The sequence below is a fragment of the Gymnodraco acuticeps genome, unplaced genomic scaffold (assembly GCF_902827175.1).
Source record: "Gymnodraco acuticeps unplaced genomic scaffold, fGymAcu1.1, whole genome shotgun sequence".
Classification (NCBI taxonomy): Eukaryota; Metazoa; Chordata; class Actinopteri; order Perciformes; family Bathydraconidae; genus Gymnodraco; species Gymnodraco acuticeps.
In genome coordinates, this window is record NW_022990459.1 from 1,254,421 (window position 1) to 1,279,633 (window position 25,213).

At 42.8% G+C, this 25,213-nt stretch overlaps 1 protein-coding gene across 1 annotated transcript in view; it reads left to right on the plus strand.

Annotated features, from left to right (window-relative positions):
* The first annotated feature begins 5,859 nt into the window (after positions 1 to 5,859).
* The window catches only part of syt1a (synaptotagmin Ia), a 193,841-nt gene continuing 174,487 nt past the window's right edge, over positions 5,860 to 25,213 (plus strand). The window contains exon 1 of the mRNA XM_034225858.1: positions 5,860 to 5,991. The gene's annotated coding sequence lies outside the window, so the exon portion shown is untranslated. The remainder of the gene's footprint in view (positions 5,992 to 25,213) is intronic.

Here is a 25,213-nt window from a genome sequence, read left to right on the forward strand (position 1 = left end):
TTGATCCACACAGCCAGGATGTGGCTAATGCCTTTTGAGGAATAGAGTGGTACAAGAATGAGTCCTTAAGAGTTAGCGGTTTAGCATTTCCAAGTTCCCTTGTCTGGCAGTCTATTTTTTTTTCTTAATGCGATTTTGGTTAGATTCCTGAAATCTTGATTGGTGGTAAACACAAGCTTTCGAGATTTTTACGTTTTTTTCTACTACATAAAATATGTCAGTAAATACCCCACAGTTGCACTGCTGAAGCTTTTATGTTTCCTTAAAATGGCGGTTGTTGACTAGAGGCTGAATAAGACTTCTAAATGTCATCAAGCAGAACTTTAGGAACTTTTAGGGATTCATCATTTTTGCATCATTCTCATTACCATAGTATGTGATAATGAAATAATCATCTTGTGATTTTTTTTAAAGAGGATGTGTACCTGTTTGTAGAAACAGACTTGTATTATTATCATCTATGTAGCACCACAATCTTCCATTCAACATTGTTCTTCACGTGTCAATACATTTCCGACCTGTTGTGCATAATACTAAGTTATTATTTATGTGGAAGTGATGACAGTTAGATGGATTGTATTGATAGTAGGGATCGACCGATATGGCTTTTTCAAGACCGATACCGATTATTAGTAATCAAGTAGACCGATAACCGATATTTGGAACCGATATACATTTGCAGTAAAATCAGAAAATCTTGGTGTCAAAATGTAGAATAACACAAACTCCAACACAACTCAACACAACTTCTTTGAAATGCATTTAAGCATATATTATGTTTAATGAACTTTTAAACATCTTACAACTGGTTTCCTCTCTGTGCCCTTTTCTTTAGTGCAGCCATCTGCAATGAGTTAGAGAGAGACAAGAAGTGGGGCTGCAGGCTGACATGCTTAACTAACAATAATGCTTAATTTATTTTATCAAAACAATGCCTGTCTATCTAGCATAACATCCCAATAAGCTGCTAGCAACTGCAAAACACTAGTGCTAGCTAATGTTTTGCAAACTATTAAAAGTGAGGCTATTAATTTACAGTAGACCTAACGTTAGTCATTTGCTAGATACATGTTGGCTAGCTAATGAGCTTCACATATCAACCTGAAAAACTGCGAGGCTCCACTCGCACCATAGTTACTCCGCTGCGAGACGCTGCACGCACCCCCAACTCTCACTGACTTCCCGCGTCCCTGTGTAACTGGGAAACTGATATAATTGGATCATAATATGGCTTGTCTGTTGATGTTGGACATGGAGCTGTCAAATTTCAGACTTGATCTGACAAATAAAGTAATATTGTATCGTATAAGATCGTGGTGTTTTTGCAACTTCAGCATAGGTGATTGGGAAGTTTATTGAACTTCGGTTTAACACATGTATGGCTCTGCCGCTCAGCGCTGCTGCTTGCTTCAGTCTGTGTCTGCGTTCTTTCGCACCTGCCTCTCTGGCTGGCTCCCGCCCGGAAAATCTTCAGTAATAGCCTATCAGATAGCGCTGTGGGCGGGACATTGCTCGTGTACACAGAGTGGTGACTGCAGCCAGAGAAACGGCCGCATCAGAGCCAAAGTTTTATCGGCAATTTGATTTAAAAAAAAGGCCAATACCGATAATCGGTCAAATGCGGAATATCGGTCGACCCCTAATTGATAATCACCTTTGCTGGCTGAGCTCGGGTGTCTGTAAACTAATTGGCTACTGATGGCCACATTCAAAATCACCCCAGCATCCTCTCATCACTCACTGAGCCGAGCGCTAATCTGCTCTATGTTGGAGGGTGGGGGAAGGGACTCCTTTATTGGCCCTCTAATTATTTTCCCCACCACATGATTAATATTGTCACTTTGATTTTGTTCTGTGCCCATTAAATGAGAGACTCTGTGACAAAGGACAGCGCTTGTACAGCGAGGGGTCAGCAATATTTGCTGCCCCGTCATGTCCAGGCCTCAGAGTCACCTCTGTCCTCCAGGATGGAAGTTCTCAGGGCCCGGCTTGTGTAGTGCTAGCTGCCTGGTGGGGGAGGCTGAATGGTACAGAGCCAGAGCCACAACAGGGCCAAACAAATGCTGAATTGGACCAGGGAGGTTGCAGCTGGTGTTCCTGTTGTAGACGATGTCAGGGTGGCAGTGGAGCCCATCCAAACCAAGGAGCTCTTTCATATCAAGACAAACTGCTATCAGGGCCAATTGGCACTGCACAACCCACGGCCAGAGCCTTGGCCGGAGACTCTCAAGGACAAGAGGTTTAACTTTGGCTGGATTTTTTTGTTTTTTGTAGACTGATACACGGACCTATTATCAGGCATTGCACAAAGGTAAACATTGCCCCATCAATACTGCAGTCTATTGAGAAGGAGAAGTTAAAGAACTTAGTTTTCTGAAAACGTTCAAACTCTGCCTTAATCAGCTGTTAAGAAACTAGAATACATTCAAATAGGTACAGATCATAATATTCAAAATTAAATCAAAAAGGATCTTGGCAAAGTTAAGTTATTATAAATCAACAGCAATCAAACCGAGTAAAGATTATTCTTTATTTTGGAAATGGCAGTTTTAACTGCACATATTTGGTACAGTGTAAAGGGCTTCTCACCCCAAAAACTTATAAAAATATACAATTTCATATATTTTTGGAACATTATTTGTACCTTATGTGTATGTTAGGTATAGGATATGGTCACGATGTTGTGAATGAAAAAAGGATTTGTTACTATAAACGGACTATTGATTATTGGATTCCCTTGATAGAAAACGTGCAGAGGAGAATGACATTTAAGTGCAGGTAAAACAGAGATCACCACAGAAGCCGAGTCTGTGACTGGAAATAGTCAGACTCTCTTATTTTTGGTTTTAGAGGGGACCAGACTGATGAGATAAAACAATTACATGAAAGAAGATAAATAAATAGATTGCCTTACATTGAGAATGATTTACACTGATATACAAAACTATTTTTTTTGGTTACAATTTCCATTTACCAAGACTTAAATGTTTAAAGAAGCAAAAAAAAAGTTCGTACCATCATCCCACCAATTATGCCAAAGGTTAATCAGCCCATGGTTTGGAATTCATCTAATTTCTTTAATTCTACTTCTGTCATTGCTTTGAACCGATAATGTTTGTCATATCATTTTTGATGTCCACACCAAAATTTGTTTTTGATACCTGTGTACATTTGAATTTGATTTCTTTGCCTCATACTGTATTGGCATTGTATTACTTTACAGCAAAACACATTTTTAAATCCTAGTGCATATTAGTTTCCATATGAGTAAATGAGCATAAAGGATCTAGCTGTAATTGCATTCAATAATTAAACCAAACCCATGCTGACACCACTCTTTTGATTTAGATCTATAATGTATAATAATTAGGGCCGGGACTCGATTAAAAAAATTAATCTAATTAATTAGAGGCTTTGTAATTAATTAATCGAAATTAATCGCATTTTTAATCACATATACATATTTGACCTAAGAACAGTGAGAAGCAATTTTTTTCACATGGATTTTAGTATACCATTACTTAGGCGCATTCACACCGCAGTACTTTTCCCACAAAGGTTCATGAGAACTTAGTTCATGAGCACTCTTTGAACCTGGGGGTGGATTAGGCAAATGAAGCCACTTCTTCTTCTTCTGCTTTGGGTTTACTGGCAGGCCGCAAACCACTTCACGGCGTATACTGCCGCCCGGAGTCCCCGGCCGGAAGTCCCCGGAGTTGGGGACTGGCAGAAGCTGCTGGGAGTCCCAGCAGCCTTCCGAGTAAATCGCCAGAACGCCGACACCTCCTCATCTCCACCGCTCCCATGTTTTATTTTGTGTTGCCATAAGTTAGTCTCTCTGCGTTTCTGCGCTGGGTTAATGCTAATAATGCTAATGCGAGGATAATAAAATGGCGGCTTCACAAAACTTTTTGGGAGTTTTACGGGGCGTGGTTTGCAATCCGCCCAGCCAATCAGAAATATAGCTCTTTTCTCACAAGAGAGCCGTACGAAAGTCCCTGCTCTCTAGCAGCTCTCTGCTCTCTAGCAGGGACTTTCGTGGGGGTAAAAAGGTTCTCATGAACTAATTTTAGTACCGGCTCTTTTTGGTGTGAACGCGATACAAGAGGCTAACGTCCACGCTAGCTTCCACGCTAGCTGCTATATGTTTTGCATTGAGGTGATACTTGAGGCTTGATGTGCTGCGGTGATATGCGAATTCCTTTTTGCATAATTTGCACACAACCGTGCTCTTATCAACGCTTCCATCCGTCCGTTTTTTAAAACAACATTTCCCACTTGTTCACTGTGGTTTGTTGTTGTCTGAAGTCATGAACGTTAGTTGGTGCTCCAGTATAATCGGTACGCCTGAAACTCATCCAGTGATAAACGTTCCGCGGTGCAAAAATAAGTGCGATTAAAATGCGTTAATTTTTTTAACGCGTTAATTTTTATGTAATTAATTAATCTTAATTAACGCGTTAAAGTCCCGGCCCTAATAATAATTAATTACCATTCCATCCATCCATTATTTATACGCTTATTATTTGCGTAGTGTCGCTAGGGTCCCACCTTTGACTTCACATTCAGTGATCAACTCTTTCACACCCACAGGTGTTTTTTCAAATATAAAGTCAACATCGGTTTTACCTGCATGGCAACACCTCATAAAGCTCCTCCTGAATAACTCCTCACCTCACATGTCATGTTTTCATGAGAAAACACAGGAGAGAGAGCTCTATTCATTCTGCTGCAGGTTTCTGTCTGACCTTTGAGTGCAGCTGGGTGCTACTTATATTCTGATCTCTTCTGCAGCCAATGGAAAACATTGAATGCGGCCTGAGGTAGCTAGAAATGGCATTACTGGTAACCTCCATATTCATGAATCAAGTCACCTGATAACTTTTCTTCTAAATTCTTAAGTGGTTAATTTCCCGAATGGGAGCATATATGTGACTTTTAAGGGTTTAATGACCATAGTATCTATATATGATGGAGAAATATACCCGACCTGGTTCAAATCCGACCCGTGGCTCATTGCTGCGTTAACATCTCACCTCCATATTAAAAAAAAGGCCAAAAGAATAATCCTTAAGCGTACATTAATACAATCATCAAAATTAGAATGAACATTATAAATCAACTCGTATGTATAGCTGAATCATTCAAAATCAGTAGTGTTGAATAGCATATTGAATCTGATTTTGTCTATACTCACTAAAACCTTTCCATTGGTGTTGAGGTCAGTTTGACAACATATTCAATCACTCTAATGAAACACTGTCCTTGCAGGTGTGTTGTGGGGCTGTTCTCGGGGGAAATCATCTTCCCTTCATGTTCTTGTAGGGTGGTGTGTGTGTTTGTTCATGTGCAAGGGCACGTCACTACTATGAACTCACACACAGAGAAATGCTCCCATGGATACTAAGATCTGAGGGGCGGGGATCTTTTTGTGTGTCCTTGAAGGTGACAGGTTCCCAGAGGGGCAGTGTAACACAAACGGAGCATGTTAATATGTGCATAAAGGGTCATCTTAGGTTACACACTGTTGCCCAACAGCCAAGAACTCAGTGATGCAGTGTCCCTCTTACTGGAGGGATTCCTAGGAACTGCCGTGTGACGTTGCCGGCTTAAACACCCCTGAATCTCTCCTGTCTTTCTCACACCTCCTCCTCCCGTTCTCTGCCCCCGGGTTTTCTGTCTCTCAGACTTTCACGATGGGCATCCGCCGCTTTGGTTTGAACAGAGGGGCGATCTAGCGCCATCCAAACTGCTCCCACAAGACTGGCTGTATAGACGGCAGACAGAGCCATCATCCAGCCCTCCCTCTCTCCTCCAAACCAAGCTCCACCTCTCACTTTCTCCCTCTCTCTCCCTCTGTTTCTCTCCAAGCCTCACAGTCACACACAAACATACTCTCTCTCTTCTAGACTCCTTTCTCCTACTCCAGATGAGCGTGCCTCCTGGTCAGGGCGAGCAGATTTGGAGCTGAAGGTGTGCTCTTGTTGCCAGGTAGGAACCCAGCTTTCCTTTTTTGGGCAACCCCGGAAGTTACAAATAAATGGGGTGTCCCTTGTTGTTTGTTGTGGGTGTGTTTTTGTGGCCGGGTTGGAAGTGTGTTGATGTATTGATGACATAATCGGGAAGGGTGGGTGCTTCGAAGGTGGCACAGGGGAAGTACACTTTGCTACAACTCCCAGCCCCTCTTCATTACACACAGTTTTTGGCGCCCTTTTTCCCCCGCACCTTTCACAGCCATGTGCTACAATTGTCTTTTAGCTTGTTTGCTTGTACACTGGTGTAGGTACAGGTTGGAGCGCAGCTGGTGATATCAGATTGGCGGCAACATATAGAGCATGTCTCTGGTTGCGAGGGGAGACCACGGTGTGGATGTGTGGGCGGATGGAGAGACAAGGAGAGGAGGGGTGGGGAATGGAGACAGACGAGCAGCTGCTTTCATCCCATAGAAGCTAATCCCTCCGTTTGTTCACCTCTCTTCATCAGATAAAATGGGCCGGCTGTGTCTCTCATGCCCGGTCCTTTTTTTCTCCACTATCCTCCATCCTTCAATTGTGATGGGTTTATCTCGGGAAAGGAGGAAAGAGGCAAGCTATTGATTGGGAAATGAGCTGTAATGCCATTTGAAAATGGACCTCCCTCTCTGTCTGTGACTTTTTCTCCAGCATGCGTTTGTTCCTCTCTGCACCTTCTGCTTAGTCTCTTAAACAAACTCACCAACGATAATGAGTACCTGCTCATTGACACAATCCTGTAAGCTGAGGAATCTATACAATGATCAGATAGATACCAGAGCCACTTGAGTTGCATACCCAATATCTCTGCTGCTGTTGTGATTGGTGGGCACTTGGGATGTGCATCTCCATCACTGAGGCCGATGCGATGCGCATCTCGATACGTTGCCACGATACGATACATTAACGATACATTTGAAACACCAGGCGATGCGATACGATTTGATTCAACATTATGCGATTCGGTGTGATACGATTCAACACGATGCAAAAATAATGATACTTCAATATGGTACGACAGAGGATTTTTGTTTTATTCCTTATATGCAGCAAATCATACATTAACAAAAAAGTGCTTTACATATTTGGTACTGCACATCCCATCATGCCGTTTATTTTGTTACCTTTAAAAGCTCTCCAGAATACAGTACAATTGTATAACACCTCACAGTTAAACAATGTAAGGATGCATTGCTCATGATTAACAATGTGCAAATAACAGCTACCATAGTACAATGCCCATACAGCTGCCAGCCTGATGTGCTGAACAGTCATTCATAGGCTAACTCACCAGTGAGCAGAAAGCAGTGGATTCTATATGAACAATGAAGAATACAAATAACCTTTCACAAACAGGTATTTCATAACTGCTTACAGTAAGGAAGACATTTAAACTATTATTGGCCGTCACAGACTGCTGTAAACTAAACACCACTCTCTCTGACAGAACACCTCACTGAGTGATTTAACTCGTATGTCTAACTTTGAGGTTTCTCTTTTCAGCCGCAGACCCCATGTCGCCTCTTTATGTGCGTCGCTAAGTTCCTCGTACTACTTGTGTACTTTAAAGCGGCTCGGCATCGTTAACAATTTGCGAGCAATTTTTCAAGTTGACCGTCTGTAGTATATAGTGCCGCGTACATATACCATCAGGACGTTACTGATGGGGTGCGGCTGCGGAATGATACTGTGTGTATGCAAGCCCGCATCTAGGACGGATCTATGTATCATGGCTTTAGACCTGTTAAGTAATAAAGATACCTCATACAAAGGTCTACGGATACCTTATTACTCTCCATGACCTGCGGTCAACTATATAGCATAAAGGACTATTACACCGTCTTTCTTGAACAATCCGAAGTGTTGCCAAACGTTTGATTTGTAGGTATTTTTCGGTGCGCTGTGTTTCTCTTTCTCCTCAACTTCCGTGTGTGTTGATAACTGAGACTCTCGGCCTCCGTAGTGGCGAAGCAAATATCAAAGATCGTCTCTGCTGAGCGTTGACAAGATGAGGGGATGTTATATGAATGAATCGTTTTTTTACCGATGCAAAGACGCTACGCAATCGATGCATCGCGAGTTCAACCCGGTTCAACCCAAACTGTAGCCGATGTGCACTCTTTCAACCGGTGCACTCGCATCTTGAACGTTTATGCCGGTGCACCGATGCGAATCGGTGAATCTTAACATCTCTAGTGGGCACCCTTCTTCCTGTAAAGGAGGCTTATCACCTCCCACAGGTTTTCTGATAGATTGTCGAATAGCTACTGCACAGCACACATATAATGTGTGACTCCTTGCTCTCTGGAACCATGTCAAGCATATCCGTGGTGATTGTAGCGTGGCTTTGCTGACAAATAAGGTATCATAAAAGACGGGCGGCCTATCACCTCTCGCCTGCTCTAGGATTACCTAATATCTCAGGAGGCTGGATCAGCCAATGCAATGGGAGAGAATAGAGAGGCAGGGGGGTGGGTTTGGGGTTGCTCAGGTGTTGCTGTTTAGCCTCACGCTCAGAATACATTAGCTAGGAAGCTCCCATGTGTCAAGCTGTTACCAGGTGACAGAGAGAGTGAGAGCAAGGCAGCACTCTATGCTTCCCCCACCCAAATCTAAATGACCCCTCAGCTCATTTCCCAAGGCAGAGCTTATGTTTACATACTCTCTGGGAGCTTCTGCAGATGCTCCATTTCATAAGCACTAACTGAATCAGACAGGCTGAGCACGAACTGATGGATGCAGCATGGACTGTTGGCTGGCAATAGCCTTTTGAAACAGGCAATGAGCATTTCTTATGTCCTTGGGTTCCGGGAGCCCTGACCGGTTGTCATAATTGCCCAGGACTTTTTTTAAAGTTGCGTGATAAAACTCAACAGATTGTGAATTCCTCTTTTTGGCTGTAAGAGCTCAACACATCATCTCTTAATGTTATTTACACAAAGACTCAGAGAGTAGGGGCAAATGTTGACCTCCAAATTAATCACGTGTCAACTATCGCCCGAGGTGTTGTCTGCTTGTATCAGGCTTGTTAAAGAGCTATTAATGAGTAGTACAGGCCCATAGTCCCGAGCCTGATGTTCGACAGACGCCCACCTTTCACCTTGGCTGAAAAATCTTTACCTTATAGCCAAAGGAAAGGATAAAAAGGGCATCTGCCAGTATTTCTTTGCATTTGGCTGAAGCCTCTCATTGTTAAACAGTTTATTGCTGTAGAAAATGGATAAAGAGTGAAAGGAGCACAAGTGTAACTGAAGCAGCAGGTCAGAAAAATAATGCAGGAAGTCTTTGTTTTTGCTCTGGATAGAAAATACAAAATGGAGGTTATAAATAGCATCTCTCTTATGATTTGACCTTGTGTGGCCATTTGGTAGTGGGTGCCTGTGAGGAGGGACGTGCCCAGATCAGTGACATCGTCACCAGACACCGAGTCATTCTGCTGGAGATGCATGCCTCTGGGCTAGTTTTCATGCTCTAATGCTAGACTTGTTTTCCTTATAATCACAGTCTCCTTATCCGTGTATCACATACAGTAGGGCTGATTAAAGTAATTGTTCACTAAAACTTAGACTATTTTTTTACGCCTAGTTGAGAAATTGACCTCTGTTTTTCAACAAGTAATCATGCAATAGCATCACTTTAAATTTTGTGTTAACAGAGTAGTGCTCATCAGAATTTTTAGAAATGATTCTTTCTGCACGAAGAAAGCATAACTAATTAACATTTGAGGGGGCAGTCTTATTATCATCATAATCAATAGCGGATAACAAACAATGCATAATGATGTGAGGAAGTATTACAGGATTATCATATTTTTAATAATTCAGGAAAATATGAATTCATGATGTCCTTTTGGATTTGATCAATGATTTGCACTACAGTAGGATAAATACATTGCTTGAATACTGTAAAAAATATAAATATGCTCAATATAATGGGGGAAGTAATCAAACGTATCTTTAAATGAGAACAAAAGACACAGCAGTCAATCATAAATCAATCTGTCCTTCAAATTTCAAACTTCATATATTCAGTAGCAGAAAGAGAGGAGTTGCTTTCTCTGTACAAACAAAATAAATGAAGTAAACATGCATCACTTCTGAAATGTAACATTTATATAATTAAGCATGAAATCTCCCTAAATTAACTTGCTCAGTGTTTCAGTTCCTCCAAATAAACATGGCTGCACACAGTTTTCTATTAACTGTGTTTGTTTTCTTCTTGGGAATGAAATATTGAACATCGCCCGTTAGCAAGCCGGCATGGCATCACTGGGTGAGATCATTTTCTACAATGTTGTTTTGCACATTAACCACTGCATTGTCTTTGGATATCAACTTATTTTGCGCATAAACACTTGTTATATGCTTTCTAGGTAACACTTTACAATAAGGTACACAAAATGTGCTTTGTTACGGAGTAGTGAATAAGGAACGACTAGATCAGGGGTCGGCAACCCCTGGCACGCGTGCCACCGTAACCAGTGGCACAATAGGAATAAGTGTGCAAAAATATTAAAAAAATATTTTCGGATCCTGAACGAGACCGCCGCCAGAGCGCGTCTCCCCGTTACCTGCAGAAGGAAGCCATGCACGCAATGAAGCCCCGCTCTCTTTAACTCCAGGCGACTTTCTGCCGCTTTCCTCCGTGGTGCAGTGCTGATCGTTTCCCCACAGAGGAAAGCACTTCACAAATTGCAGTACCCATAAGGAGCTGTACAAATGCCGCAGTTTTTGCGTGGCTGTGTCTTTAGTTGAAAGCCCTGTGGCGATCTGCTGATCTCTCATAGAAATAATATGCTACACAGGGGCGGACTGGCCATCTGTGTGTTCTGGAGAATCACAGAACGGACGATCGTCCTTATCATTATGCCGTTTAAACAAATTATTTAAATTTGTTTGTTAAATTCGGCATCATGTAAGTTGCGCTGACAGGTCCGCACACTGCTTCCCCGCAGCGAGGCTCCCCCTGCCCTCCTGTTGACAGTTGATGAGCGTCAAGCTTTTATAAAATAAAACCCAAAACTGCACTCTTCTGCACTTTAATTATGGGCAAATAAAAATCCATCAAAAAACAAGAGAGCATCAATGTTTTAACGGGTCACAATCATACTTGCCAACCTTGGGGCCTCAGAAATCAGGAGCATTTCAAAACCACCGCGGGGGGGGGTGCTAGTGGTACGCCGGAGGTGTTAGATTAACATTAACATGCTTATTGTAGTTCTGAGTGCAATGCCTTGCGGCCTGTAGCACCATCCACTTGATGGAGCATATATGTGTGGGCTGGACCAGGAAAGGAGTGGGCAGAGGGTCGAGTTGTCGATTCTTGTTCTGTTTTTCTGTGACTCTCTAGTTGCGCATGTTACGCCCCTGATAAAAGGGAAGAATTTTTGACAAGAGTCAAAGTTAGGTTTCATTCTTCGGTACTTTACTCGAGTCAGTCAACAAATGCAACACCTTTCAATAGCACATACAACTTGGCTATTAACACTGTATTTCAATCATGAAACTTCTTAATTACCACAATATCATTGATAAGATTATATAATTGACAACATATTACATATAACTGTGTCCATACACAATACACAAGATGGCGGCAAATGCAACACCTTTCAATTCTTTCACACACAGTGACGTCACGAGCTATTTGTAGAGGAAACTTCTGTGTAGCATGCAGTGGAGTTACCGACTCAGGAAGGAGACACGGGAAGAGTCGGAGCTTTGATGTCAAACCACTGTGATTTATTTGGAGTTGGTACCAGAGTATTCACATCACAAATCCAAGAGTCAGAGGTTCTGACTCCACGGTAGAGTTGCCACGTCAATTCTGGAGAGCCTCTCTCTTGCCAGCCCATCTAACTGGTTTCGCAGAGAGTAAACAACATATTTGAGGAGATAGCCTAAACAGTGTGGGAACACAAAGCTACTTGCCTCGGACACTTATGACCTCGAAGATTTCACCTTGGAGTCCACAAATACAGAGAAGGAAGTGTCCCAGTGTACCCACAACACAGACCATCTGTATCCCAGTATTGACCGGTCACAGAATGGGAACAATAACATTATTGGCTAAGCCGCCTGTGTCCTTAAAGAAGGTAAACAGACATCGAGGTTTGTCCTGTATGTTACTAATTGGCGTCTTATGATAATTATTTCCATAACACTACCCACAATGCAACGCGCGCCATATATATATATATAAATACTAGTGGTGCACGATATTTATCGGCCCGATAATTATCGGTCCGATATTAGGAATTATGACGTCATCCCGATAAACCCGATAACAGTATTTATAGCCCCGATAATATACAATATATTTTTTGGGTAAAAAAAAAGAAAAAAATACTGCGGTGTGGGTGGATTGGGATGAGGGGCGCTTGTTTTTCACTCGGCTCCTCCCGTTTTGCCAGTACTGTGGTATTAGTGGTTTAGGAAGAGGGGAGTTTTTCACAAATCCAGCGCTCCCTAACTCATGCCTGGCTGTGACGTAAATGGTGTGCGGCCGTGAAGCCAGGACAGTAAACAAACATGTCGCCGGTAGTATGGGACTATTTCAAAGTTTCAGAGTTAGATAGTTCGCTTGCTATTTGTATTAACAAATGCAATGCAGAAGTTCCACGAGGAGGGAAAAAGGCAACGAGCTATAATACTTCCAACCTGATTAGTCACCTGAAACATCGCCATCGCTACGATGGTGTGTTAAAAGCGTACGAAGACGCCTGCGCTGCTAAACTAGCGGCGAATCCAAAGCCAGCTGCAAAGGCACCGGGGCTTTTACCTATCGACGAGGCTTTTAAAAAAGGCAAGAAGTTTGCCAGAGACGACCCCAGGGCTAAAACGATCTCTAACTTCATCATAGAAATGATGGCGCTTGATGAGAGTCAAAACTGTTCTTGGCTTTGTTTTGTTCATAGTAGTAATGCTCATGTCATTTGCTCACTACTAGTCTTTTTTTTACCACCAGGTGTGCAAAAACTACAGGTACATTTAATATATATATATACTATATTATTATCGGTTATCGGTATCGGTATCGGTCTTGAGAAGCAGGAAGTTATCGGTATCGGTTTCAAAAAACCAATATCGTGCATCCCTAATAAATACGCCATTTTCCTGGAAGTGCTAATATCCTGGAGGTGCTAATATAAACAGCTAGCTAACGTAGCCAGGCAGAGCGCACTAGGTTTTTTTTCTGAATTAACAACCGAAGAAATCGCTGCATGTCTTCGGATTACATCTCTGGACTTGAGGGGTGTGCTCTAGGTCGTTACCAGCGTAAACTAGAGCTGTGTGGGTTGTCCGATTGCCCTTACAGACTGCCTGCAGATGTATGGAAAAACGAATCTCGAAAGTGGCCTTCCGTCGATTTTGGCAGCATCTATCTTCTGGAAACACCAGGTGAATACTCCACTTGTCACAATAATATTATCATGCCATTGCATATATGTGGTATTTTAGAGTTGACTATATTGATTAAGGCAATAGACTATGATATTCTGCTTGCATCTCGTGTGAAATGGCGGATACCGGAAGTACGGTGTCGCCCTCGGCCCAAAACCCGTATGTGTGTGTGAAAGAATAGCACATACAACTTGGCTATTAACACTGTATTTCAATCATGAGACTCCTTAATTACCACAATATCATTGATAAGATAATATAATTGACAACATAGCAGAACCCTCACAGAATTATTTAACTAAAATATAAAGACAACATATTACATATAACTTTGTGCATACACAATACACAAGATGGTGGCAAATGCGCTCTACGCAGTGTTTGTTCATGTAACCATGTAGACGTTACACATTCTCGGCTATCACACACATCAGCCCAAGCTGATCAAACGTAATAATAACACTCAATATTTCACACAACTACTTTAAAACACTCCTTACACATGTTATGTTATAGTTTGGCCCAATTTGTTATGGTTTTGTACTATCTACATACCTGATAAAAGGGAAGAATTTTGACAAGAGTCAAAGTTAGGTTTCATTCTCCGGTACTTTACTCCTTTACTCGAGTGAGGAAAGTACCACGAAACCCCCCAGATATATGGGCGGAGACAAGAGCAATCGATCTCCGTCTCCCAAATCAAGGCCATCTAGTCGATCACAGTTTAACAGATCACACGTCTCCAAAACAAACACAAACAAGCGCAGACAGAACACCTTCTCATCCTTTCCAAACATCCTACAATTAAACTACATTAACAAAGGTCAAAGGTAACAGTTAAAATACTGTCAATTAAAAAACAATCTATTACACGCACACGATACTAAAGAGACGCGCTACCATGGAAACCAAACAATGGTGTAGCTCAGGGGTGGCCAACCCGCGGCTCTCGAGCCGCATGCGGCTCTTTGCCTAGTTTCATGCGGCTCTTCAGTTCATATCGAATTGTATATGTGTGAGTTTGGGGGAGAGACACTGACTCCTGACTAGTGTTGCACGGTGTACCGATACTTGAAAGGTACCGCGATACCCTGCCGTTAAAAACGTTACGATTCCTCCGTTTAATTAGTATCGGACGGTACTTTAAGAATGACGGGGAAAGTACTCCGGTGAGAAAGCGCCGTTTTAATAAGAGCCGTGTGTGTTCAGCGCTCTGCTTCCACTCCCTGCACTGCAGCCGTGCCTGCAGTCCCTCCCCTCTCAAGCACGCTCAAGTGCCTCCCCTCTCTCGTGCACGCGCTAGCTGCCAGAGCATGTGAGAAAACGAGAAGCATGGCTGCAAGTGGGAGTGCAACTGCCGCTGCGCCTCGGCTTGTTGACAAAAAAGACGCCAGAAGCGAAATTTGGAAGTATTTGAGCTATATCTCTGACAGTGAGGGCAAGCCTACGGACACCACGAGGCCTGTCTGTAAGACATTAATTAATTGTATTTAATAGGAAATCTTGTCATTTATTTTGTTTATTGTTCTCATTGTTTAAAAGTTTGTGTTATGGTTCTGGTGTGAAATAAACCACAATAATTACATTTAAGACTGTTTCCCTTTTTTTAAGAAAAGTATCAAAAAAGAATCAGAATCGCAATTCTTGACTTGGTATCGAAACCAAAATGTTGGTATCGTGACAACACTAGCTACTCCTGACAGTTAAACCTGATATTTAGTAGGTCTGTTAAGTATTAACATAATTTGGCCGGTCAAAGTTGTTTGGGCTCGGATAAAATCGCTCCGTTACTTTCGTCCCGTGTTACTTTCGTCGCGTGTTACTTTCGTCGCGTGTTACTTTCGTCCCGGCTCCCGGTGTGTATGTGTGGTGTCAGGTGTCAGTATGAGAGGATGACAGCGCGTCTAATTTTGATGTGGCCCAAGTGCCAATCAAAATAATACCTGTGATGCAATGAACCAATCACCTTTGAGGGGGGGGAAACCTATCGTTGATTAAACAATATCCAGTGTTTCCCCTACCATTGTTTTGGAGGGGCGCTGCGCCCCGCTAACGGAGCCCCGCGCCCCCCCCCTGAAATTCAAGGTGTTTAAAAAATATATATAATTTTTTTTTTAAATATATATATAGCACCAAATTGCAAATAATCTATAACTACTGTCACTTTTCACATTGAACATGTGCTCTTTTATTAAATAAACTAAACGCTTTCATTTTAAGTTGTGAGTTTAGTGTTTTTGACCCTAAGAAACACTGATGCATTAATCAATAACAATAATCCACAGCTCCTCTCTCTGCTCCAGAGGATTTAAAAAATATATATCCCAATGCCACAAAGATGCATCAGTGACGTGGTTGAAATCTTGTCTCCAGAAAACAAAAAAACGGAAACAAGCGGTATCGGTGACTATGTGTTTGATGTGGCTCTTTGCAGTAACATAGAAAACATGTGGCTCTTAACCTCTGACTGGTTGGCCACCCCTGGTGTAGCTGTAATAAAGTCCGGGTGGCAACAGTCGTGTGTAAATCTGATTTTGTCAGAAATGCGGGAGAAATATGACCCCGGGAGGAAACCGGGAGAAGGCTATGAAATTAGGAGTCTCCCGCGAAAATCGGGAGGGTTGGCAAGTATGGTCACAACTGCAGGTGACTCGTTATCAATAGAGTATGTGGAAGAATGGACATCTCCTATGTCATCTGGCATTTATTCTGAGGACAACAAATACACAATGTCCTTTAACATCCACGTTGCACGTCACTGCTCACTAGGGCTGTAGCAATACACTAATCTCACGATACGATACGATACACGATATTCAGCCAACGATACGATATATATCACGATATTCAGCCAACGATACGATTCAATATAATTCGATAAACTTATATCATTTTCTGAAAGATTTTAAAGGGACAGTGTGATTTTGGTGACATCTTGTGAGTGTTCCATTGACTTGGATTGAATTAATTCAACTGAAAACTGAAAGCATCAATTATACAATATATGGCTCTGACAGAGAGTCTACAGCTTGCAAATGCTGGACAAAATGAATCAAAAGATGTGGTGAGAAAATTAGTTTCATTTATTGAAACAGTGCAAACTGTAGCTTACAAGCCTTTGAAACGTAAGTACATAAAGTGCAGTATCACAATGGACAATGGAGAATTAAAAGGTGCAGCAGGTGGCGGAACACGGGGGATTTGAATGGGACTTGTTAGAAATTAAAATCAATGTTTTGATGGCATAATGTACCTTAAACATACCGTCAGTTTAAATGCTGTTTTATACTGAAAAACCAGAAGTTCTCGTGCACAACCAGTTGTTAAGCTTTTATTCTGAAAATCCTTCATCTCCGGTTAGCATTTAGCATGTGGCTAATATACCATTTACTATAGAGGTGAATTTAGTAGCGATATGACACAGAGTGTTGCACACCGAAACCTACTGATTTCAACACTACAACTATAGACGTCGAGATATTATTATTGCTGAATATTAAATGAAGGTACAGTTTATTTGAATATTGTAGTGCCGAGAGATAGGGAGTCGGAGGCGGTGCAATGGAGGTACAAAGCTTGCTTTAATGAGCAGCAGAAATGTAGATGTTGTTGGGTCGCAGCCCGGGACGACAAGAGAGAGAGCCAGGAGGGCACACAACATATATAGATAACAACACATATATGTCCGTGTGGAAACAATAGCCCCAACTGTAGTTCCATGTATGAATTATGTCCCAGTGTATTAATAGGTGGTCACCACACAAGCCCCCCCAGAATTCAAACATGGCAAAAAAAATCCTCGCGTCCGTGGAGGAAGCACCACAGGGGCCGAGGAGGGTGGGGCCGCAGGTGAGGACCGGGCCATGGAACGGGCCACGAAAGGGGGCCGCAGGAGAGGGCAGGGGCCCTAACGAGGGCGAGGGCACCCACACCGGGGGCGGGCCGTCGTAAGGGGGCCGCAGTAGGTGTCGCGGAGAACCCAGCAGGAAAGAGCGCAACCCGGCCGCAGGCAGACGCACAACGGCGGTGGGCACGAAGTCCTCGGCAGGCGTCGAGGTATCCCCGGAAGAGAGGAGCAGTCCCCCCGGGAGGAAGGAGCGCAACCCGGCCGCAGGCAGACGTGCAACGGCGGCGGGCACGAAGTCCTCGGCAGGTGTCGAGGTATCCCCGGGAAGCAGGAGAGCAACCCGGCCGCAGGCAGACGTGCCGCGGCGGCGGGCATGAAGTCCTCAGCAGGCGCTGAAGCATCCCCGGGAAGCAGGAGAGGCCAGACAAGGTCCCGGAGCGCGCCACCCATGGGCCGATGGAGCACGGGCGACGTCCGGAACTGTCGAGGCGAGAGGGGGTCCAGGAGTGCGCCACCCAGGCGCCGATGAACGTGAGTGGCGTCTGGATACCCCCGGAAGGCAGGAGAGGCCAGACAGGCTCCGGAGCGCGCCACCCACGGGCCGATGGCAGCATGGGCGACGTCCAAAACCGTCGAGGCGAGACGGGGTCCAGGAGTGCACCACCCAGGCGTCGATGAAAACGTGAGTGGCGTCTGGAACCGCCGTGGAGGTGGTGAAAAATGTGAGAGTGTCCACATGAGGTCAACCGGCTGGTCGAACCTCCTCTCCGGCACCAGAAAAAAAAAAAAAAAGGATCGATAGCCGTTAGCAGCTAGCTGGCAGCCATCGGTAGCTGCTAGCCGTAGCCGTTAGCTAACATGGTTAGCTGCTAGTCGTCGATAGCTAGCGCAGCCTGGACTTGCAGCCGCACGCCCCGAAGAAACAACCCCGCGTGGAAGGAGTCTGGTTCTCTCCCCTACCCAGCAGGTCGTGCATCGTCTCCGTGTAGATGGAAGGCCCGCTGTCCTCCAGTGTCGAGACGATGCGGGAATGGCGAGTGACGTCCTCAGCCATTCCGCGCGGGGCGCACCGAGCCTCAGTCCGTGTGCCCATGGCAGCCACAGACGTCTCCAACAATCTCTGGCATAACGAGAAAAACAGCGCTTTTCGCCATGTTCGGGTCCGTCCCGGAAACTTCACGAGACGTTGTCAGGGTCACCAATGTAGTGCCGAGAGATAGGGAGTCGGAGGCGGTGCAATGGAGGTACAAAGCTTGCTTTAATGAGCAGCAGAAATGTAGATGTTGTTGGGTCGCAGCCCGGGACGACAAGAGAGAGAGCCAGGAGGGCACACAACATATATAGATAACAACACATATATGTCCGTGTGGAAACAATAGCCCCAACTGTAATGTCCCAGTGTATTAATAGGTGGTCACCAAAATATGTTTGTTTACAGACGTGGGTAGCATGAGACAACATTCGGAACTACCGGAAATTATACCAGCCGTGAGGTATTTTTGGAGTATTGATTACAGCGTTTAAAATGTATTAAATGAAAAGTCATGAAAGAGATAAGGAGGAGAAAAGGCGTGTTTAGTTATATATTTAATGTACAATGTCTGAATCCTCTGTAATGCGCAACAACGAACATTGGAGACGTGGAGGGCTATGGCGTTGTATTTGTGCCTCTATCCTGAGCACGCAATGAAACATGTTGAGCATAGAAAATGCTATTGAGCGCGCACTTGAACATTTTTGAGCACAGAGAAATATATTTTCTCATAAAACTCCTGCTCCGTGCGCAAGCAGACCGCTGCACGCGCTCTCTCTCCCCCGCTCGCTCGACCTCTCCAGCCTGTGCGCGCTCAGCTTTGCCTGCGCTCGCTCAAGTTGTCACTAGTGATGTGTCGGTCGCAGAGATGGGGGCTGAAGTCTAATAGTCCATTTAGCTTAGGAACCTTCCTAACGGAGTGAAATGACCCGGAAGTACGTCACTGGCAGCCATGATAAGTGCCGTTCCAATTCTCCAAATGAAAGGAAAGGAGGTTTCAAACTTCCTTTAAATTATAACCTCCTTTTAGTTTAGGAACCACTGGACCTCCCTAACCGAAAGGAGAGGAGAAAATGCTGCCCCACAATGCATTGCAGCCGCAGCATTTGACGTCACGCAACAGTCGGCCGTTCACGGACACAAACGATAATGGGAGAAATTATATCATGAAAGTTACGGTGCTTATTAAGCTTTTTAAAACGTATGTGGTAAGTTGCCAAAGTGCTTTGTTTTGAACGTTCATCAGTATTATAATCAAAAAGAGAAATATGAACGTTAGTTTTTACTGAAATGATCAAATAAAGTCAACATTTCACTGAGCTGTGTGGAGTTTGTTCAACTTATAAAAGATGTTTGAATGGTGATATACACAGTGATAGGTGTTAAGGACTAACGTTTATAATAAATAAATTTGTATTTATTTTAAGATCTTTTAATAGTTCATACAATCATACGTATTGGGATCATTTGTATTAATGTGGACCATAGGGAGAGGGTGACGAGCATAAGTTTCACTTTCCTTTTTTATTTCAATTCCAACTTTGGTCATGAAAAATATGTTTCTCTGCTCTGTCAGAGCACGGTGCAGAGTCTCTAGATGAGTTTATAGTAGTCCCTCGTTCTTATTATACATTCATGTTGTAGTCCGCTGTATAGAAAACTGTGGTTTCCATAGTTTCCCCACAGCAGTAGACGCACATTCATGACGTCCGCTGGCGCATCATAAACACGTCAGATAGTGAAAGTGCATTCGGATTCTCTAAGCACCGCAGTCTCTTCTCCTAAATCCTTTTGAATTCTCCTATCCACTATCTCTTAACCCCGTGACGTTTCACTCAGAGGTCAAGGAATAGGAGATAGGTTTAGAATTTAGGAGCTGATTTTTGGATTATCGGAACGCAACCGGGGACTCGAGTTTGTGACTCGGACTCGAGTCGCACACACAGAGACTTCAGACTTGACTTGGACTCCTGCTCAAAAGACTTAGGACTCGACTTGGACTCGTGTTTTGGGACTCGTGAACAATCATTGTGTTTTCTATTTTTGGCGTATTAAAGGTGGGGTAGGTACATTTGAGAAACCAGCTCGAGATCGCTAGAATTTGAAAATACACAACCGGAGAAAATCTGCCACTTCCTCACAGAGCCCCTCCTCCGACACACACGAACGCGCACATGACCAATGAGGGCACGAGATAAGTTTGTGCCCCGATGGAAGGCTGACAGGCAGGTAGGCCATCCAGTTACTTTAGCCGGGCCGGCTATCGGGATGTTAAGAGCATTCCATGGAATATAACAAAAAGTGTATCTCGAGCCGGTTTCTCAAACTTACCTACCCCACCTTTAACATTAACATTAACATCATGGTCACACCTTGGCGACCGGCGGGACACCTGCAGCTGTACCGCTTGTAATTAGGTTCAACTATACAAACTTCGAACAAAACACCGACGGCACCAACAAAAGGAGAGCACACTGCAAAGTCTGCAATATTAAAATCAAGGATGCTGGTGCAACAACGTCAAATTTCATCAGGCACTTGAAAACTCACCCGGAGAGGTCAGTCACATTAACGCATATGGACGGTTAGCAAACATGTTTAGCTCAGCATCAGCTATATAATGTTAACTTAGCTTGCTACTAGCTTTGTAACTGAATATTTGAAAAGATGAGTGAATGTTTGCTTGTCACACTTGTTTGCGTTGAGTGGCGTTGACATCCAACTCTTGACATGACATAAAAAAGGTCGGTAACGTTAATCATTACGTTCCGCTGCCACCATCTACTGGCTAACGTTAAACGTAGAAAAATACATAGTTACATACATAAATACATCTGTCGGTTTATAGGCAGGTTAAAGGTTTATTGTTGACCACGTAACGTTAATGTTACAGGTTTATCAGGTTACCATTACACTGGGTTTGAGTGAGAGGATAGAGGAATATGTTTATTTATAGTAGACTTAAAAGATGTAATTAGAGACCCAGTGTAATTAAACAATACGGTTGCAGAGGTCAAATTTTAACATTTTTGTCCACTGGCCAAATGGCTAGCCTAGTGAATGTTGAAATGTTACCAGCCACTCAATAGATTGCCATTGTTATTTTTGGCTGGTGCGTGCAACATACAGTACCAGCCACTTGCATGATTTACCAGCATTTGGCTGGTAAATGGTGTTAATGGTAGATATCTCTTTTGGAACAGGTCATGTTTTAATATCACCAGTTCAGTATATTTCAGATAATATTGCAGCAATAGTTTTTTAGTTGCAAATGGCACAGAACAAATGTATACTTTTAAGTACTTTTAACACAGTTTCCCTGCGGGGGATTAATAAAGTATTTGTGATACTGATTTCTGATTCTGAAGTGTTTTGCTTATAAGTTGTTTGCATTTAGCTAAAGTGTGATGTTTTTCCTCATATTGCATAGCAATAGCCTGTTTAAAGTGATCATATAACAAACAACTAATCAGTACTGATACTGTATGCTAATAGATATAGGAGTGATAATAATACAGTAAATTCTTTGAATTTCTTAGATATAGCTGTGCAGTATTCTTAACAGACTGGATAGCAGCAGACAATAGAAGGCTTATTACAACCAGAAGAGACATGAGACTTTTATTTTTTAGAGACTTGAGACTTGACTTGGACTCGTGACCAAAGACTTGAGACTTGATCAAGTCTCACCCCACAAAGACTTGAGACTTGACTTGGACTCGTGACCAAAGACTTGACTTGGACTTGCAAAAAAAGACTTGTGAACATCTCTGGTCGGTCGCGAACGAGCCGGCTCAAAGAGCCGGCTCTTTTAAGTGAACGACGGGAGCCGGCTCTCCCCCGCGAACGAGCCGTTTTTTTTTGTTGCGGAGGGATCTAAATCGGCATGAAGGCACATTATGCAATGTGCACATTATCCCGCTTATTACATGGCCAGACAGGGTCGGCGTCATGGGGGGTTATTCGCGGGCCATGCCCCCCCAAATGAGTCACTGTACCCCCCCAACGCAGGGTTGGCAAGACTTGCCACTTTGCCGTTTTTTTCTTTTTTTAATCATATAAGTGAAAACGTTTCTACTAAAGGTTTTTTGTGTGAAATACATCAGAAATAAAGAATACAAATATAAAACACAGCCTGAGGTGTGCTCACTGCTGCTCTCTGATTGGTGTGTTGCTTGACCAATGACCCCCGACCTTTTTTTTGTTATCATTACGTGGCTGTGTGTTTAGATGAAAGCCCAGTGGCGATCTGTTCATCTGTTATACTGATTATACAGTAAAGCCATCGAAAATAATATGATATACAGTACAGTACAAGTAGCCTACTTCTGGGTCTCTGTGTTTCATTCAAGCTCGGCTCTGTGTGGCACTCGAGCAAATGTTGTGAGTGCGCGAGTGGTAACGTGGAATGTTGTTAGCATCTGGTTAGCTAGCTATGCTAACGGATATAAAGGGCTGTTTCTACACCAAGGTGGAGGAGAGTCCTTTCCTGTCAGACTGAGAGGATCTTATAACGTCAGCTCAGTGGGGTAAGGACTCTCAGTGTTTAGATAGTTCACTTTAGTGTAGGTTATCTCAGTGGGTCTCAAACGGTTTGGTCACCATTTATGTAAGTATTTTCGAGGAATACCTTTATATGATCATTATAGTTGTTAAAGAGAGAATACATGAAAAACGGGTATGAAATACTATAGGACAGTAACACAAGAATACAGTTTAAAAGGGGAATGATTAGTAAAATATCCATAAAGAAAAAGTAAATCTGTTTACAGTTGTGTTTCATATGGATGCTGAGAGGTGTAGGCTATCCATAGATCTCTTCACTTTGCTCTCAAAGTGCACCAGATTGATGCATTGAACTTCAATATTTTAAAAATAATCTTCCCGGGGGAGCATGCCCCCAGACCCTCCTAGAGGTTAGGTCCACTCCCACCTAAAACATGTTCACATGGATAGGATACTAAATACATTTGCATACTTTTTATATGGTGGCCTATGTCCAAATCAAATCAAGTTTTATTTATATAGCACATTTTTCAACGATTTTTGGTCGAGCCAAAGTGCTGTACATATAATAAAAAATAACCTACAGTAAAGACACTTTACAACAAATACAACAGCGCAGTTTGTGCAGAATATCAGTATGAGAAAACGACACCCTCTGTCCTTATATGTTTCTGTTTTGGTGATCGTGCCACAACCGTGCATGTATGCAGAAGTCATAGGTGCGCTATACAATAGCACTACACTCCTGCAATGTGTGTGAAAGACAATAGACTTTACAGCATGTTTTTTTAAATTGAAGTTGCGTTGGTGTTTGTGTGTTGGTTGTTGACGGCAGTGTGTGCCCCCCCTTGGTAAATGATTTCCCCCCCATTCGATTTGTTCTGGAGCCGACCCTGTGGCCAGATTCTCAACAAAGTAACGACATGACTCCCAATATTAATTGAAATGCTTTTATGGATTTAGAAAATGATTTTATTGATTTAAAAAATAGTTGTATTTATTTAAATTGACATGCATCCGCTAAGAAAAATAGTCCGTTGTTACTGTTTGAACTAGCAACGGCAGGAACTGCTTCGATAGTGTTTTTGAGGAGCTTCTTGATTACAGATTTGAAAACATCGTTGCTTGCTTTAAAAGTAGCACAATTCATTATGTCAAACCTTGGAAAGTATCTAGATATCCCTGCTCTAATGCCAAAGTAACTGGCAACTGAATATGTGTCGCCGTTTGATGTCTATGTCTGGACCGCTGCGTAAAAAGGAGGGTTTCTGCCCCATTACTTCTCTTCTTACTTCTATAAGAATAAAACACGGAGGAGGGAGATCTCTTTTTCTCCCCCTCTTATGAGAGCCCATCAGCTGATCTCAGAGCACGCTCCCCTCTCCTGCAGGGGGGCGTGGTTTCTATAGCTAATAGTTACTGAAATAGAGCCCTGCTGTTTTGTCAGGGCCTTTTCTTTAAATATAATTTTAAAATGTCGATACAGTAGCCCCTTTTTTAAAATAGCCTAGTTTTTATAGGTGTTGCTATCTGTTTTGTGTAGCGTGGTTCTTCTACAAGCAAGTCAGTGCATTCATTGGGTGGTATCAGAGAGTTACAAGGGTCTGTAAATGCAATGAAAACATTTGGCCACAGCAAATCATTTAAATTAAACATGTAATTTTCACTTTTGAATACTTCAGTACAAAGGATGTATTGAATAATTTAAGTGATATATGTGTACACATATACATCATTAATTAGTCAAAACAGGGCTACATTTGATTGAATTAAAAGGTATAATATGTGGTAAACTGAAGAGCCGCTTGGGAGCCGAAAGAGCCGGCTCTTCTTGGTGAGCCGAGCCAAATGATCCGGCTCACCAAGAAGAGCCGGAATTCCCATCACTAGTTGTCACAGCGTTACAAATGTGCCACAAAACCAACCAATCGGTGAACTCGAGAAGGTCAATTCTGATTGGCTGGTCCAGCGCCATGGAGAGAGAAGAGTTGCGACAGCGGAAGTCCAAAATGCTTGATCGTCACGTGGTTCAGAGAGACTCAGAAAGTTCCCGGAAGTTCGTGGCGGGCCATTTGAATCACGATTTGAATGCATTAATAATAGGATAGAAATGCAATTTTTGCTAATTAGTGGTCAATAAAGGTTTTGATTTGCAATATTTATACAACATATCGATATGTGTATGTAGTTACATCAATGTGTTTTGTTTTTTTTAAAGTAAAATGTGCTAATATTTGAGGATTAAGATAAAATAAGAAGTACTTTATTGATACCAATTGGGGAAATGTTTACGCTGCAGCAGCAAAAGACAAGGCATTGTACATTAGACAGTTAAAAGACTAGAATTAAACAATCGAAAATGTAAACATCTTAAATAGACATAAAAAAAAGTAGAAAATATACATAGTGTGAA